General features: G+C 43.9%; 1 pseudogene; it reads left to right on the forward strand.

Moving 5' to 3' along the window:
* Positions 1-285: 285 nt before the first annotated feature.
* LOC127540614 (zinc finger protein 850-like) lies at positions 286-11,635 on the forward strand (annotated as a pseudogene).
* Positions 11,636-13,219: the final 1,584 nt, after the last annotated feature.

A 13,219-nucleotide genomic window follows, 5' to 3' on the forward strand; every position in this document is an offset into this window, starting at 1 on the left:
TTCTCCTTCTTCTCACACTTCCAAAGGAACCCTTAGAAGAAAAATTACCCATGTGAAAAAAGCCACATTAACCCGAACTAATTAACCCGCAGGTTTTACGGTCCCTAGCATTGCAGACCCTTACTTGGAAGATCCATTAGACTCAGGGTCTTTCTAAAAAATCAAGTTTCTCTGCATCCCGGGCATAATCATCAAAATGTGACTAGGACCTGAGTGTGATTGGAGGAAAGGGCTCAAGTATAGGATGGGGCGGGGTTCATGGGACCAGGACGATCCGGCCAGACTGTCCGGAAAGAGGAAGTCTGACCTGGGATCTCTCCGCTATCCACGTCTCCTTAGCTTTTCAGTTCCTTTTGCCTTCCCCGCTGTGGAAACTGCTCTGCCTGGGATTTTTTTTCTGTTCCTGCGAGTTCCTCCGGTCTCTTCTTTTTCCCCCCCGGGAGCTCAGCTCTCTCCCCTTTTCCTCCGGGAGCTCAGATCTCTCCCCCCTTTTCCCCCGGAAGCTTAGCTCTCTCCTCTTTTCCCTCTGAGAGCTCAGATCGCTCCCCTTTTCCCCCGGCGAGCTAAGATCTCTTCCCCTTTCCCCCGGTGAGCTCAGATCTCTCCCCTTTTTCCGCCGGCAAGCTCAGAGCTCTCCCCATCTGATCTTTGTAGCTCGGGTCTCCCCCCTTTCCCCGGGGAGCTCAGGGCTCTCCTCTTTTTTCCCTTGCCCCTGAGATCTCTCGGCATTCCTGCATCCAAGCCTGTGCTTGCATCTCGCAGGTAGGTCTGAGCCAGCACGCTCCATATTTCCCGACTCCCACTGGCTGCCCTTGCCTTTGGGTCTCCTCTTTTGACTTTGGGGTACATGATCTCCAGGTCTACCAGGAGCACATCTTTCTGCCAAGGCTGCCTGTAGGATGAGTGCTCCCACCCTTAACCTTTTCCAGACTCCGAATCACTTCCCAAACTTGCCCAGGTTTCCCATTGGGTCTCACTTTCCCAGACTTCAGACTCTGTCCATAATTTCAACCTTCTGCTCAGGACGCAGCTATCCCATCTCCCCATCTCATCTCTTCCTCAGAGATTCTGCTGTCCTGCCTTACTCCAAGCCTAAGCCCTACCAGAAGGTTCCAGCATTCCTCCCCAATTCCTAGGTACACGTCAGGGCACAGTTTTCCTTCCTTCTTAAGCTCAGCTGTCCAGCACTTCTCATCCCACTAGTCTTTCCTCCCTGACCCTAGCCCTATTCTTCAAACTTCCTTCTTCCCTGGCCCCTCTTCTCTCTGAGCCCTCACAATTGAATGGGAGACTGAATTTTGTCTCCCAGGCTCAGGCTTGCCCTGGTCATTTCCTGGGGTTTCCATTCCACAACCCTCCCCATCCTCCACCTCCCACTTTTGCTCCCTCTTCCCCAAAGCAGTCAGTCTGTTTTCCAGAATAATGTGTGTGTTATTTGGGGGGAGGGGAGGCAGAGGATCGCTTGGGGATGGGAGGGAGAGAGCTCTGACTCAGGAGTTATGGAGGCTGAAGGTCTTTCATCTGGGATCCCTAACACCCTTGTAGCTCTATGGGTGAGGTACAATGGAGAGAGGAGGCAGGAAAGAAGTAAAAAAAGGGCAGCACTTTTCAGACAATCTCCCTTTCGAATCCTGGCCCTCTCTGCATTGTTCTTTACGGTGCCTTTGTACCAGAAGGGCCAGGGCCTTTGTAACTCCTGAAGGACATCACACTCCACCAGGAATCCCTGTAGGCTTGCCTCTTGCTGAGAAAAGGAGGGGGAAATCCTCTCCTCCTCTGGGATGCTTCTCCCTCTCCAGCTTTTTCTGGTAATCTAGGACTGGCCCAGGAATTGGGTCAAAGGCAAACAGCAAAACTGGGGTGAAATTAGAACAGTTTTGCTCTCAGGGTCCCAAACAGCATTCTCCCAGGCCATGAAATCAAAGTCAGTCAGCCTGTGACCAGGATGAGGGGAAGCTGGGCTTATCTATATAGAGGGAAAGAAGGAAGGGACTCTCCTGGGGGCTCCTGGCTTTCTCTGGGTTTTCAGAGAGACTTACACTTAAGGCCCACCCATGATTCGTTGTGACCTTTGTTAGTAAGAGCTTTGGGTGTTGTCACTTTTATAGGTCCCTCAAGTGTGGTAGCAGCAAGACCCTGAGATAAAGACCAGGTGCCAAAGGGAGGAACTTGACAAAAAAGAGTCACTCTGGGTGTTTGCTACCTCCACAGGGAGCCTGGAGCCAGAGGGAATGGGCCCTGGGAGCCTCGGCCCTCGTCAGGTGAGTGCAGTCCATCCCCAGACCTGACCAACATCAGCAGTCACAGCCATTTCCCTAGACATGGAGGACGGGCTGTGGAGCTGTCAGGGCCTGTTGTAGTGGTCATTTCTGTATAAAACCGGGGGAACCAATAGTATCACTGCCCTGCCCAACTGCATCCTTGGACCCTTGGCATCTTGGGACCAAACAGACAGACACACACACACACACACACACACACACACACACACACCTCTCCCACTTCACCCTCCTCATTATAAGGGACTGACAAGGTCCACTACTTCATCATGAATCTCCATTCCAGAAGGAGCAGATCTGCTCTCCTTGGGCCTACCCAGTACCCCTCCTCACCCAAAGTCTGTCCCCCCTCCTCCTGGTTCCTTCTGCCATGTTGCCCTGAAGCTTCTAGAAAATTCTTCAAGTAGAGTTTGACCTGTTCAGGTTGGGAGCCGAGCCTGGAAGCTGCCCCAGCCATTTTCCTCGTCGTCAGGGCAAAAACTGTCCCTCTGGGCTGCTCCTGTCCTCTTGCCTCAGGTCCCCAAGCTTTCCCAGGTCTCCTTGAAACCCTCCCCAAGAAATTCCTTGGCTCCTGCCAATAAGCACTGAGAAAGACCTTGGGTTCAAGCTCAGCAGTTCTAGTACACAGAGCTCTGGGCCATCCCATTGCTCTGGTGCTTCTAAGATCTGCCCTGGCATAGGGACTCATCTCTCCTGTCTAAAAGAAGCTGATGGGATTCTCGTCCTCACCTCTGTCATTCCTGGGCCCCAAAGTACTATACCAAGTATTTCTTTTGCTGGTTTAACTTAAGCTCCCCTGTCAAGAGTGCCAGGAACTGGCAGAGACCGTGAGAACAACTGGGAGAAAAAGAAGGATTAAGAGTCACCTTAGTGTATCATGGCCCCGTTCTGGGGCTGTGCTACTGTGGGAGCTTTCTGCCACTGCTTGGAGACCAACTGCGCAGATGCTTTCTTTTCTAAACCCTGTTGTCTAGAAGTGAAATAATAGAATAAAGGAACCAAACTGTGAAATGCGCCTTTCAGGATAAGTTCAGGGGAGTAATTCCTAGGTCAATATAAACCTGTAAAATTCACAGTGGCCATTCTCTTTGGCAAAAGGTAGTTTATTTTGGAGAAGAGGTCATAGATAAAAGGAAGAGGTAAAATAGGCACAGGGAGTGGGGAATAGGAAGTAGGGTTGGGAGACCAGTAGGGTTGCGAATGAAGAGCATGGAAGAATTCATTAAGGAATATGCCCTGTGGCCCTAAGATCCCATTTTTTATGCGTTCAGTAATAAGTCACTTCTCACCTTTATTTTGACAGATCCAAAATTCCATCAGTCTTCTAATAACCACAGGTTCAAGAGTTGACTCTGACTCTCAGAAAGCCTATGACCTTGGGGCAAATCCCTTCTCTGTGTTTCAGTTTTTCCAGTAAATTGGAGGGGGTTGGACTCTTTCTTTCTGAAGGATCTTTCAGCCCCATATCTTCTGACTTTTGATGCTGCAGGAGATTGTGACGTTCAAGGATGTGACTGTGGACTTCACCCAGGAGGAGTGGGGGCTCTTGGACTCCCCTCAGAAGGAGCTGTTCAAGGAGGTCATGGTGGAGAACGCCCGGAACCTGCTCTCCTTGGGTAAGGGCAACTCTCCTGATAATTGCAAATCTATAATTAAAGGGAATACCCTCATGGACCAGTGTGAAGGCTTTGGGATGGGGGAAGGGAAGGCAAAGCAAAGGGCTGGTCTTTGTGTGACAGCCTAGGGATATCCTTTGTTGTTCCCGAAGGTCTCTCTTACCATTCCCAGGTCAAAGATTAAATCAGGGGAAGCATCTCAAACATAGAACTAATTTTAGATGTTAGCCTCTACCTGGACATGAATTTTGATTGCCAAAGCTCTGAAAACTGCTCAGGCTTTTATTTTCCTTTTCCTTTTCCTTTCAACTCCTTCCTTTTTCAGATGGGTCCAGTATTTGAAATATTATTCTTTTTAGCAAACATCACTTTGTAGCCAAAGTACCTGCTTGTCTGTCATATGGGAAGTTTCATCTTAATTTGCCTTTGGATTGCCCTCATATTCCAGTACAAGGGGTGGGAAAGAAATGGAAGGGATTAAGCATTCATTTCTACCTGCTGTTTGCTAGGTGCTCTGCCACATGTTTCTTTACAATTCACTAACTGTTTAAGAACAACTTCCAGCAAATGCTATTTTGACGATTCTAAGGACCTAAATTGGTGACAGAGGACGAATCATGAAAGATGCTGTTTGCATCCAGAGAGAAAAACACATAAATAGAAATATGGATAGCATAATTTTACATACACATCCATATGTATGCATATTTATGTGTGTGTGTCTGTGTATGTTATAATATACATTATCAATGTATTTATATATAAACATATATAGATATATATTTCTATGCAATTGCAGCCATCTCTAGGAAGGGAAAATATATATACTTGATAATGTTCTTTTGTATTTGAAATTTGTGCATTGTGGATTCACAGTTTCATGTGCAATCATCTTTTTATTGAACTATGATACTGAAATCCTTGTGTATAAGTTAAAAGTACAACAAAATTATGTCACTTTAACCTCATCTTAACATTTAAATTTAGGTGATAGTGTTATTCCCATTTCATTGTTGAGGAAACAGGAAACAATCAGAATTTAATTGACTTGCCCAGAGGTACACAGTTAGTAACCCACGTTTCTGCCAGAAGGGAGCCTTTCTGCACAGGATGTGGGAGGAAGGGCCTTTGGCTCTCTCTCAGAGGAACCTGTACTAATAATGGGCAGTCCTGCCTTGGATGACTTACTTTACAGGCCCCAGTGGCTGAGTATTGACTGATATGTCTGAACATCAGGGGATGAATTTCAACTTGGAGCAGCTTTGGATCCTTATTTTTCCCTAAAGGGAACTAATTGAACAACTTCTCTCCATCTTCTCTTACTGATTTCCATGCCCAGGGCTTCCAGTTCTCAGAGAAGAGGCGATCTCTTATTTTGAGCAAAGGGAAGCACTGTGGATGCTGGACCAGAAAGGCCTGCGGAGATGCTCTGCAGGTGAGTGAGGTGAAAGCAGGGATATGAGAGCTGTGGTTACAAGAGGCTTCCGGGAGTTACCCTGAAGTACATGCTCAGTTTGGGGAGAAAGGCCAGATTTAGAATTCTTTATTGAATATTTCTTGGCAGCAGTGTCCGGGGCTAGTCAGTGAATCTGGCTGTTTGCTCCACAAAATGAGTGGGTCTCACTCCAAGGCTCTGTAGGGCCCTTCCACTGCTCATCTGTCATTGTGTAAGAAGTCCTTGTTTGGGATTTGGGGCAATGGAGCTCTTCTGAAAGCACCCAAAGGGATTAGGTTTGGGACATGAGCCATTTCTTAGAACTTCTTCTAGTCAGAAAACAATTAAGGGCCTGCTACAGGGCAGCCCTGGGCTAAAGACCAGCAGCACAAAGAGATGTGAGGGACATTCCCTGCTCTCATGGAGGCCACAGACTGGTGGGACAGACAATACACCAGCAACTGTGGAGGGACCCACTGTGCACCAGATAAACTGAATAATTTAGTGCCTCAGTACATTATTAATTGGTGACAATCAGGATGGTTTAAGAAGGGGAGTAGAACTGGGGAGGAAAGAGCCAAAGTGAAATAAAACAGGTAGCATTTATACAGCCCTGTGTGCCATGCTCTGCATTGTCTTATTTCATCCTCATGAGAACCAGAGAACTTAAGTGCTATCATTATGTCCATTTTACAGATAAAGAAACTGAATCTAACCGAGGTCCTATAGGGTGACTCGCAAGGTTCTGAGGTGGGAATAAAACCTTGGGCTTCCTGACTCAAGGCCCTATCCCCATTCTATCCACTGTAACTGTATTCTGACTTTGAAACAGATGTGATCAACAAGATCTTATATGTATGACATAGGAAAAAAAGAAGAATTGGACAAGTTCGCATGGAGACATGGAAATTCATTTTTTAAAACTCTAGCCAATCAAAGGCCATTGCTAATTACTGTATAAAAAAAAAAAAAAAAAAAAAAAAAAGATGTCTATTTATGTTGGCTCCTGACAGATGTTGCCCTCAATGACTCAAGGGTCAATGACATATATTGTTTTTAGCACATCTTGCTCAGGCGATTAGAGATTGAATTAGATGGGACTGCTAGCTAACCCACTACTCTGGTCCGGGGAGAGATAGTCGCTGAGGGACTTTGCAGGCCTGTCCCATTTGTACATGAATGTCCAACCTTTCTGAAATGCTGGGAACTATCTGGTGTCAAATTGAGAAACCAGAAGAACCTGTTGCACTTAGAAGCAGCCAGAGTTTGATGGATTTACTTCAGTCCTCCACAGCAGTGTACTGGTGATCATGATAGACTGAAATCACTGCAGAAAGACTTATAAAGGTGTAAATGTGCACATTTGTGTGGCCCCAGAGCACAGCTACATTTAGAACCCAATCAGACATTTATTCACCACTTTAGGTGCCACTAAGACATTTTTGGGTCAGATCCCTTGGATCTTTATCTCAATTGTTCAAGGGCTTGGTGAGATTCTAAAAAGGAAAGGACTACAATACTGCAGCCTCACTAGCCTTCCATATCTCAGGATGAGGAATTCAATTTTCTGTTTGAGACATTTTCAGATGTGGATAGTTTCATGCATTTAAAAATATATATCTTAGGATATGCAGGGGACACTTACTGATAATTAAAAAAAAATAAGTCGTAGCCATCTCGAGAAAAGTTATGGGTCAGAACAAAATCACTTCTACTTCAGATAAATACAAAAACCAACTATGTTAGCCTTCTGAATATGATCTCAGATAATGTAATAGAAAAAAAATAGAAGTGAAAATGATCAGCATGGAAATTTGTTACGGTTACAGGCAAGACCGATCATGAAACAATTTGAGTATTTCCTGTATGTGTCACGTCTATGAAAAAAGAGGCAAAGCGCAGATAATGAAAGGGAAAGGGGAAAATTGAGAATGGAGATAAGTGTCACATACTGTAAGCAGAGTCTTCCCATTCCCATGGTCTCATTGGGTGGGTTTTGGGCCGAGTCACTCAGCCATTCTGAGCTGGTGACCTGAGTTGTGCACCTAACGAGAATGAAAACACTCTCTGTTGAAACAGGTTATTGTGGGTTTCACTATAATTGTGTATGAAACTCCTTACTAATTAGATCATGTTTGGGATGTGAACTAATGTGAATTAAAATGATTGATTCTTCCCATTTTAGATTTTTTCTTTTCCTAGGAAAATAGAAGATGACTGATTTTCTTTTCTGCTGATAGAGAGAAGGGAATATATATATATATATGAATGTGAGTGTGTGTGTGTTTGCATCATGAGTATGTCTGCTTTATTGTTTTCTCTTTTCTTTCTTTCTTTTGTTTTGGAAGGAGAAATCAGAGTGAAAATGAAAGAAACTCCTGCAGAGCTAAGCCATTCTGTGGTGGACACTCCCAAGCAATGGTTGCTGGGTGATGGATCCTGTGACTTAACTTGGAGAAAAAGCTGTGCAACACATGAGAGAATCCACCTTAGAGAGAGACATTGTGAATGTCCCGAATGTGGAAAAGGTTTTATACAAAAGAAAAATCTTACTGTAAAATTAAGAATCCACACTGGAGAAAAGCCTTGTGAATGTAACCACTGTAGAAAGGCTTTTAGAAATAAGAAAGGTCTTACTGATCATCAGAGAATCTACACTGGAGAAAAACCTTATCAATATAACCAATGTGGAAAGGCTTTTAGAAGGAAGAGAAATCTTACTGTTCATCAGCAAACACACACTGGAGAGAAACCTTATGAGTGTAACCAATGTGGAAAGTCTTTTAGAAGCAAGGGAATATTTATCGTACATCAGAAAATCCACACTGGAGAGAAACCTTATGAGTGTAACCAATGTGAAAAGGTCTTTAGAGACAAGAGGAGTCTTATTATACATGAGAGAATCCACACTGGAGAGAAGCCTTATGAATGTAATCAATGTGGAAAGGCCTTTAGAGACAAGAGAGTTGTTACTAGACATCAGAAAATCCACACCAGTGAGAAACCTTATGAATGTAACCAGTGTGAAAAGGCTTTTAGAAGCAAGGGACATCTTACTAGACATCAGATAATGCATACTGGAGAGAAGCCTTATCAATGTAACCAGTGTGGAAAGGCTTTTAGAGACAAGAGCGCTCTTACCGAACATGAGAGAATCCACACTGGAGAGAAACCTTATGAATGTAACCAATGTGGAAAGGCTTTTAGAAAAAAGAGAGCACTTACTGTACATCAGAGAATCCACACAGGAGAGAAACCTTATGAATGTAACCAGTGTGGAAAGGCTTTTAGAAACAAGAGAGCGCTTACTGTACATCAGAGAATCCACACGGGAGAGAAATCTTATGAATGTAACCAGTGTGGAAAGGCTTTTAGAACAAAGGAAAATCTTATTGTTCATCAGAAAACACACACTGGAGAGAAACCTTATGAGTGTAACCAATGTGGAAAGGCCTTTGGAGACAAGAGGTATCTTATTATACATAAGAGAATCCACACTGGAGAGAAGCCTTATGAATGTAACCACTGTGAAAAGGCTTTTAAAACCAAGGGACATCTTACTAGACATCAGATAATGCATACTGGAGAGAAGCCTCATCAATGTAACCAGTGTGGAAAGGCTTTTATAGACAGGACAGCTCTTACTGTACATGAGAGAATCCACACTGGTGAAAAACCTTATGAATATAACCAATGTGGAAAGGCTTTTAGAAGAGAGGGAAATTTTATTGTTCAATCTTATGAGTGTAAACAATGTGAAAAGATCTTTAGAGACAAGAGGACTCTTATTGTACATGAGAGAATCCACACTGGAGAAAAGCCTTATAAATGTAACCAATGTGGAAAGGGTTTTAGAGACAAGAGAGTTGTTAGTAGACATCAGAGAATCCACACTGGAGAGAAACCTTATGAATGTAATCAGTGTGGAAAGGCTTTTACAGAAAAGGGACATCTTACTAAACATCAGATAATGCACACTGGAGAGAAGCCTTATGAATGTAACCAGTGTGGAAAGGCCTTTACACAAAAGGGAGCTCTTACTAAACATCAGATAATGCATACTGGAGAGAAGCCTTATGAATGTAGCCAGTGTGGAAAGGCTTTTACACAAAAGGGAGCTCTTACTAAACATCAGATAATCCACACTGGAGAGAAACCTTATGAATGTAACCAGTGTGGAAAGGCTTTTATAGACAAGACAGCTCTTACTGTACATGAGAGAATCCACACTGGTGAAAAACCTTATGAATGTAACCAATGTGGAAAGGCTTTTACAGAAAAGGGAAATCTTACTAGACATCAGATAATGCACACTGGAGAAAAACCTTATGAATGTAGCCAGTGTGGAAAGGCTTTTACACAAAAGGGAGCTCTTACTAAACATCAGGTAATGCACACTGGAGAGAATCCTTATGAGTATAACCAGTGTGGAAAGGCTTTTAGAAGGAAGGAAAATCGTACTGTACATCAGCAAACACACAATGGAGAAAAACCTTTTGAATGTAACCAATGTGGGAAAAGTTTTATAAAAAAAGGAGCTCTTATTGTACATCAGAGAATCCACTCTGGAGAGAAACTTTATCAATGTAACCAGTGTGGAAAGAGTTTTAGTAGCAAGGCACATCTTATTGCACATCAGAGCACTCACACTGGAGAGAAACCTTATGAATGTAACCAATGTGGAAAGCGTTTTAGAAGCAAAGGTCTTAATTGTACATCAGAAAACCCACACTGGAGAGAAACCTTATGAGTGTAACCAATGAGGAAAATCATTTGGAAGCAAGGGAGAACTTACTAGACATCAGGTAATAACACTGGAGAGAAGTGTTATGAATGTTATCAGTGTGTAAAGGCTTTTAGACATAAATCTAGTCTTACTTTGAGCATACCCACACTTAAGAGAAACTTTATGACTGTAATCAATGTTGGAAAGCTTTTGCAAATAGAGGATTTGTTACTAGATATCAAAGAACCCAAACTGGGCAGAAACCTTCTCAATGTAACCAACATGGAAAGGCTTTGGGGGGAAATCTGGGATGCTAATGTTTTATTTGTGAAAATGTGAACGGATCCAACTAATTCTGTCACCCAACAGCTATCAAAAGGTGCATAGCCTTTGAACTAGCAATGTTTCTATCCTCCCGGGGGAGGGGCTTGAGACAGAATGGGCCTCAGAGGGTGGAGATAAGCAGCATTACCCCCTCACCCAAGTTGGGGGTGAACAGCTCCTTGACACTGCACCCCTTGCTTTCCCGTGACCCGCTGATGTGGCAAAGGTCCGAGACACCAAACAGGGCCCTGGGGAATCTGCCCACCAGTGTGGTGGCAGACTCAACCAAACTCTTGATGCCCACTGTGGGTATCCCCATGACTTCTGTTGGAAAGGTCTCCTTGCTCATGCAGGGGAATGAGGTACAGCTATAGTTGGGGCTGGCTCCACACTCCAAGTTTTAAACCCTTCTGCCTTCCCCTCCAGGTGTACAATATCAATTCTGATGGACATGGCTCTTTTCAACAATGACATGATTCAGACCATCTGATCTTGTGATGAAGGGAGCCATCTACACTGAGAGAGGATTGTGGGAACTGAGTGTGGATGTAGCATTTGTACTCTTTGTGCATCTAACAAGTAGGAGGGAGTAGCCCAAAAACACTGGTGAGGGAGGATTCCCAGGGCTGCTGTTACCTCCTGTGAGACAAGTCTCCGCTGCCCCAAGCACTAGTTTGGGGCCAGTTTCCTCTCCCAGATGTTCCCTTTCAAACCTGGCAGAGGGTCTTCATTCAATTGCCAGCTGCCCATGGTTCCCAATATGCTTTGGGGATGGTCTGTACACATTCCCGCTGGGTGGCAGAGTTCCCCTGTCATACGGGCACAGGCTCTATGCTAGCAAAAATCCTCTTAGATAAAAAGCATTTCAGACCCATATGGGCCACAATACACCAGCTATTTGTGCGGTCACAAAGAACTGAACAATAAATATGTGTCTGTCTATTGGGGAATGGCCAGACAAGTTGTGGTACAGGAAGGCAATGGAATATTATTGTTTTGTAAAAATGATGAATGGGCTGGTTTTGGAAAGGCCTGGAGTTACATGAACTGACACTGATCCAAACAAGCAGAACCAGAAGTACACTGTACACAGTAACAGTCAGAATAGGCAATGATCAACTATGAAAGCCTTGGTCCTCCTCAGAGGTTCAGGGATGCAAAGCAATCCCAACAGACTTTGCACAGAAAATGCCATCTGCATCCACACAAAGAACTAAGGAGACTGAATGTAAATAAACATGTGCTATGTTCTCTAGTTTTTTCTTTTTTTCTTTTTTAATCTGTTCAATGGTTTTGCACTTTAGCTCTGATTTTTCTCTCCCCAGAACACGCATAAAGCAATGTGTATTAAGAATAAACAAATTTACTAGGGGAAAAAAGAGAAAAACCATTCCATTATGTAGGGTTCTTAAGGGAATACATAATAATAGATGTACCCATTTTACAAGAGCTTCATTACCTAAGGTGCTTTCATCCTGGTCAATCAGTCAGCACCAACATTGTGTCTTTCACCCCTAGTCATCAAGGATGGAAAAAAGAGTTAATGGAATACTTAACACCCCCCTCCCCAACCCTGATTAAATAGAGCTAGGTAGGAGTCAGGTAGGTCCTATAAGATTATATCAGAACCCCTGATACCCCTGTACCCATGGGTGGGAAGCATAACAACATAATGCTCCCTCCTACAGAATTTTATTGTGTTGGCTCAGACATTATCAGAGACTTGCTAACTTGTCTCTGAGTCCCATTCTTAAGGAATCATAACTGAGGCTCAGCTCCTAATCTAGTCCTGTGATTGGGTCTGCTGGAATCTCTGAAAGCCTTCCTTGGAGCCATGGTAGAAAGGTCCCTTTGAAGTCCTGCTCTCTACTCCCACTTCAGCCAGACTCAAGGATGTGTACTTGTGTGGTTCCACCTGGCACTTACTAAATGGACAATACCACCTGCTAGATGGCAGAACCTATGGGACACGATTGGATTGTCAAGGTCAGGTCACCAGGAGGTTCTGCAGTCCAGGTAGGTGGTCCTGCTCCCAAACTCCTGAGCCTCTCCAGAACAAGAAGCCAGCTTCCCTGGTCTGCTTCATAAAGCAATTGCTTATCTAAGGGAAGCAGCCTGTGTCGCCTATCATTATTTCTATCCCCATTCTCACAGCCCCAAAGTAATCCTTGAAAGAAAAAGTATCCATATGAAAAAGGCATACAGTAACCCAGAACTAATGTTCATAGTCGCAGGTCCCTACTATTGCAGACCCTTTCTTGCAGGGTCCATTACACTTAGGGGTCTCTCAAGAAACTCAAGTTTCACTCTGTATCCAGAGCGTAACCAGCAACATATGCCCTCACCTTGAATCACCAAATCTTATGAACATAATTTCACCTTTATTTTAATTCCATATGGTTCATTTTCCTAAACGCCTCAGTCAATTCTTCTGACCAGCTCCTTTGGTCACAGATGTGCCTGAATAGAAGTGTATAGTACTGGAAAAGCCCCCTTAAACATAATCAATGCAGTTGTCTGTCCCAAAAAGTCAATCATCAGATCTCTTACTTTTGTGCACAATAAAGGCAATTGCAAAGACATCCATTTGATTTCTGGGTTGATGTAAGAATCCCCCAAAGCTTTCTTGTTCCAGAGCAGTGCCAGAGATAAACACCCATACCTGGAGGTGCTACAAGCTGTGAGTTGCACTTACTCTGTCTGGGATTCACCCTCTACTCTGCATATCTTAGCTGCAAAATTGCTTCCTTCACCGGGACTGTCTTTAGGTGCTTCTACCCTATATCACTGCCTTCCTTCCTTCCTTCTGGGAGAATCTCTCTGATTTTGCTACACCATG

The sequence above is a fragment of the Antechinus flavipes genome, chromosome 6, assembly GCF_016432865.1.
Source record: "Antechinus flavipes isolate AdamAnt ecotype Samford, QLD, Australia chromosome 6, AdamAnt_v2, whole genome shotgun sequence".
Taxonomy (NCBI): domain Eukaryota; kingdom Metazoa; phylum Chordata; class Mammalia; order Dasyuromorphia; family Dasyuridae; genus Antechinus; species Antechinus flavipes.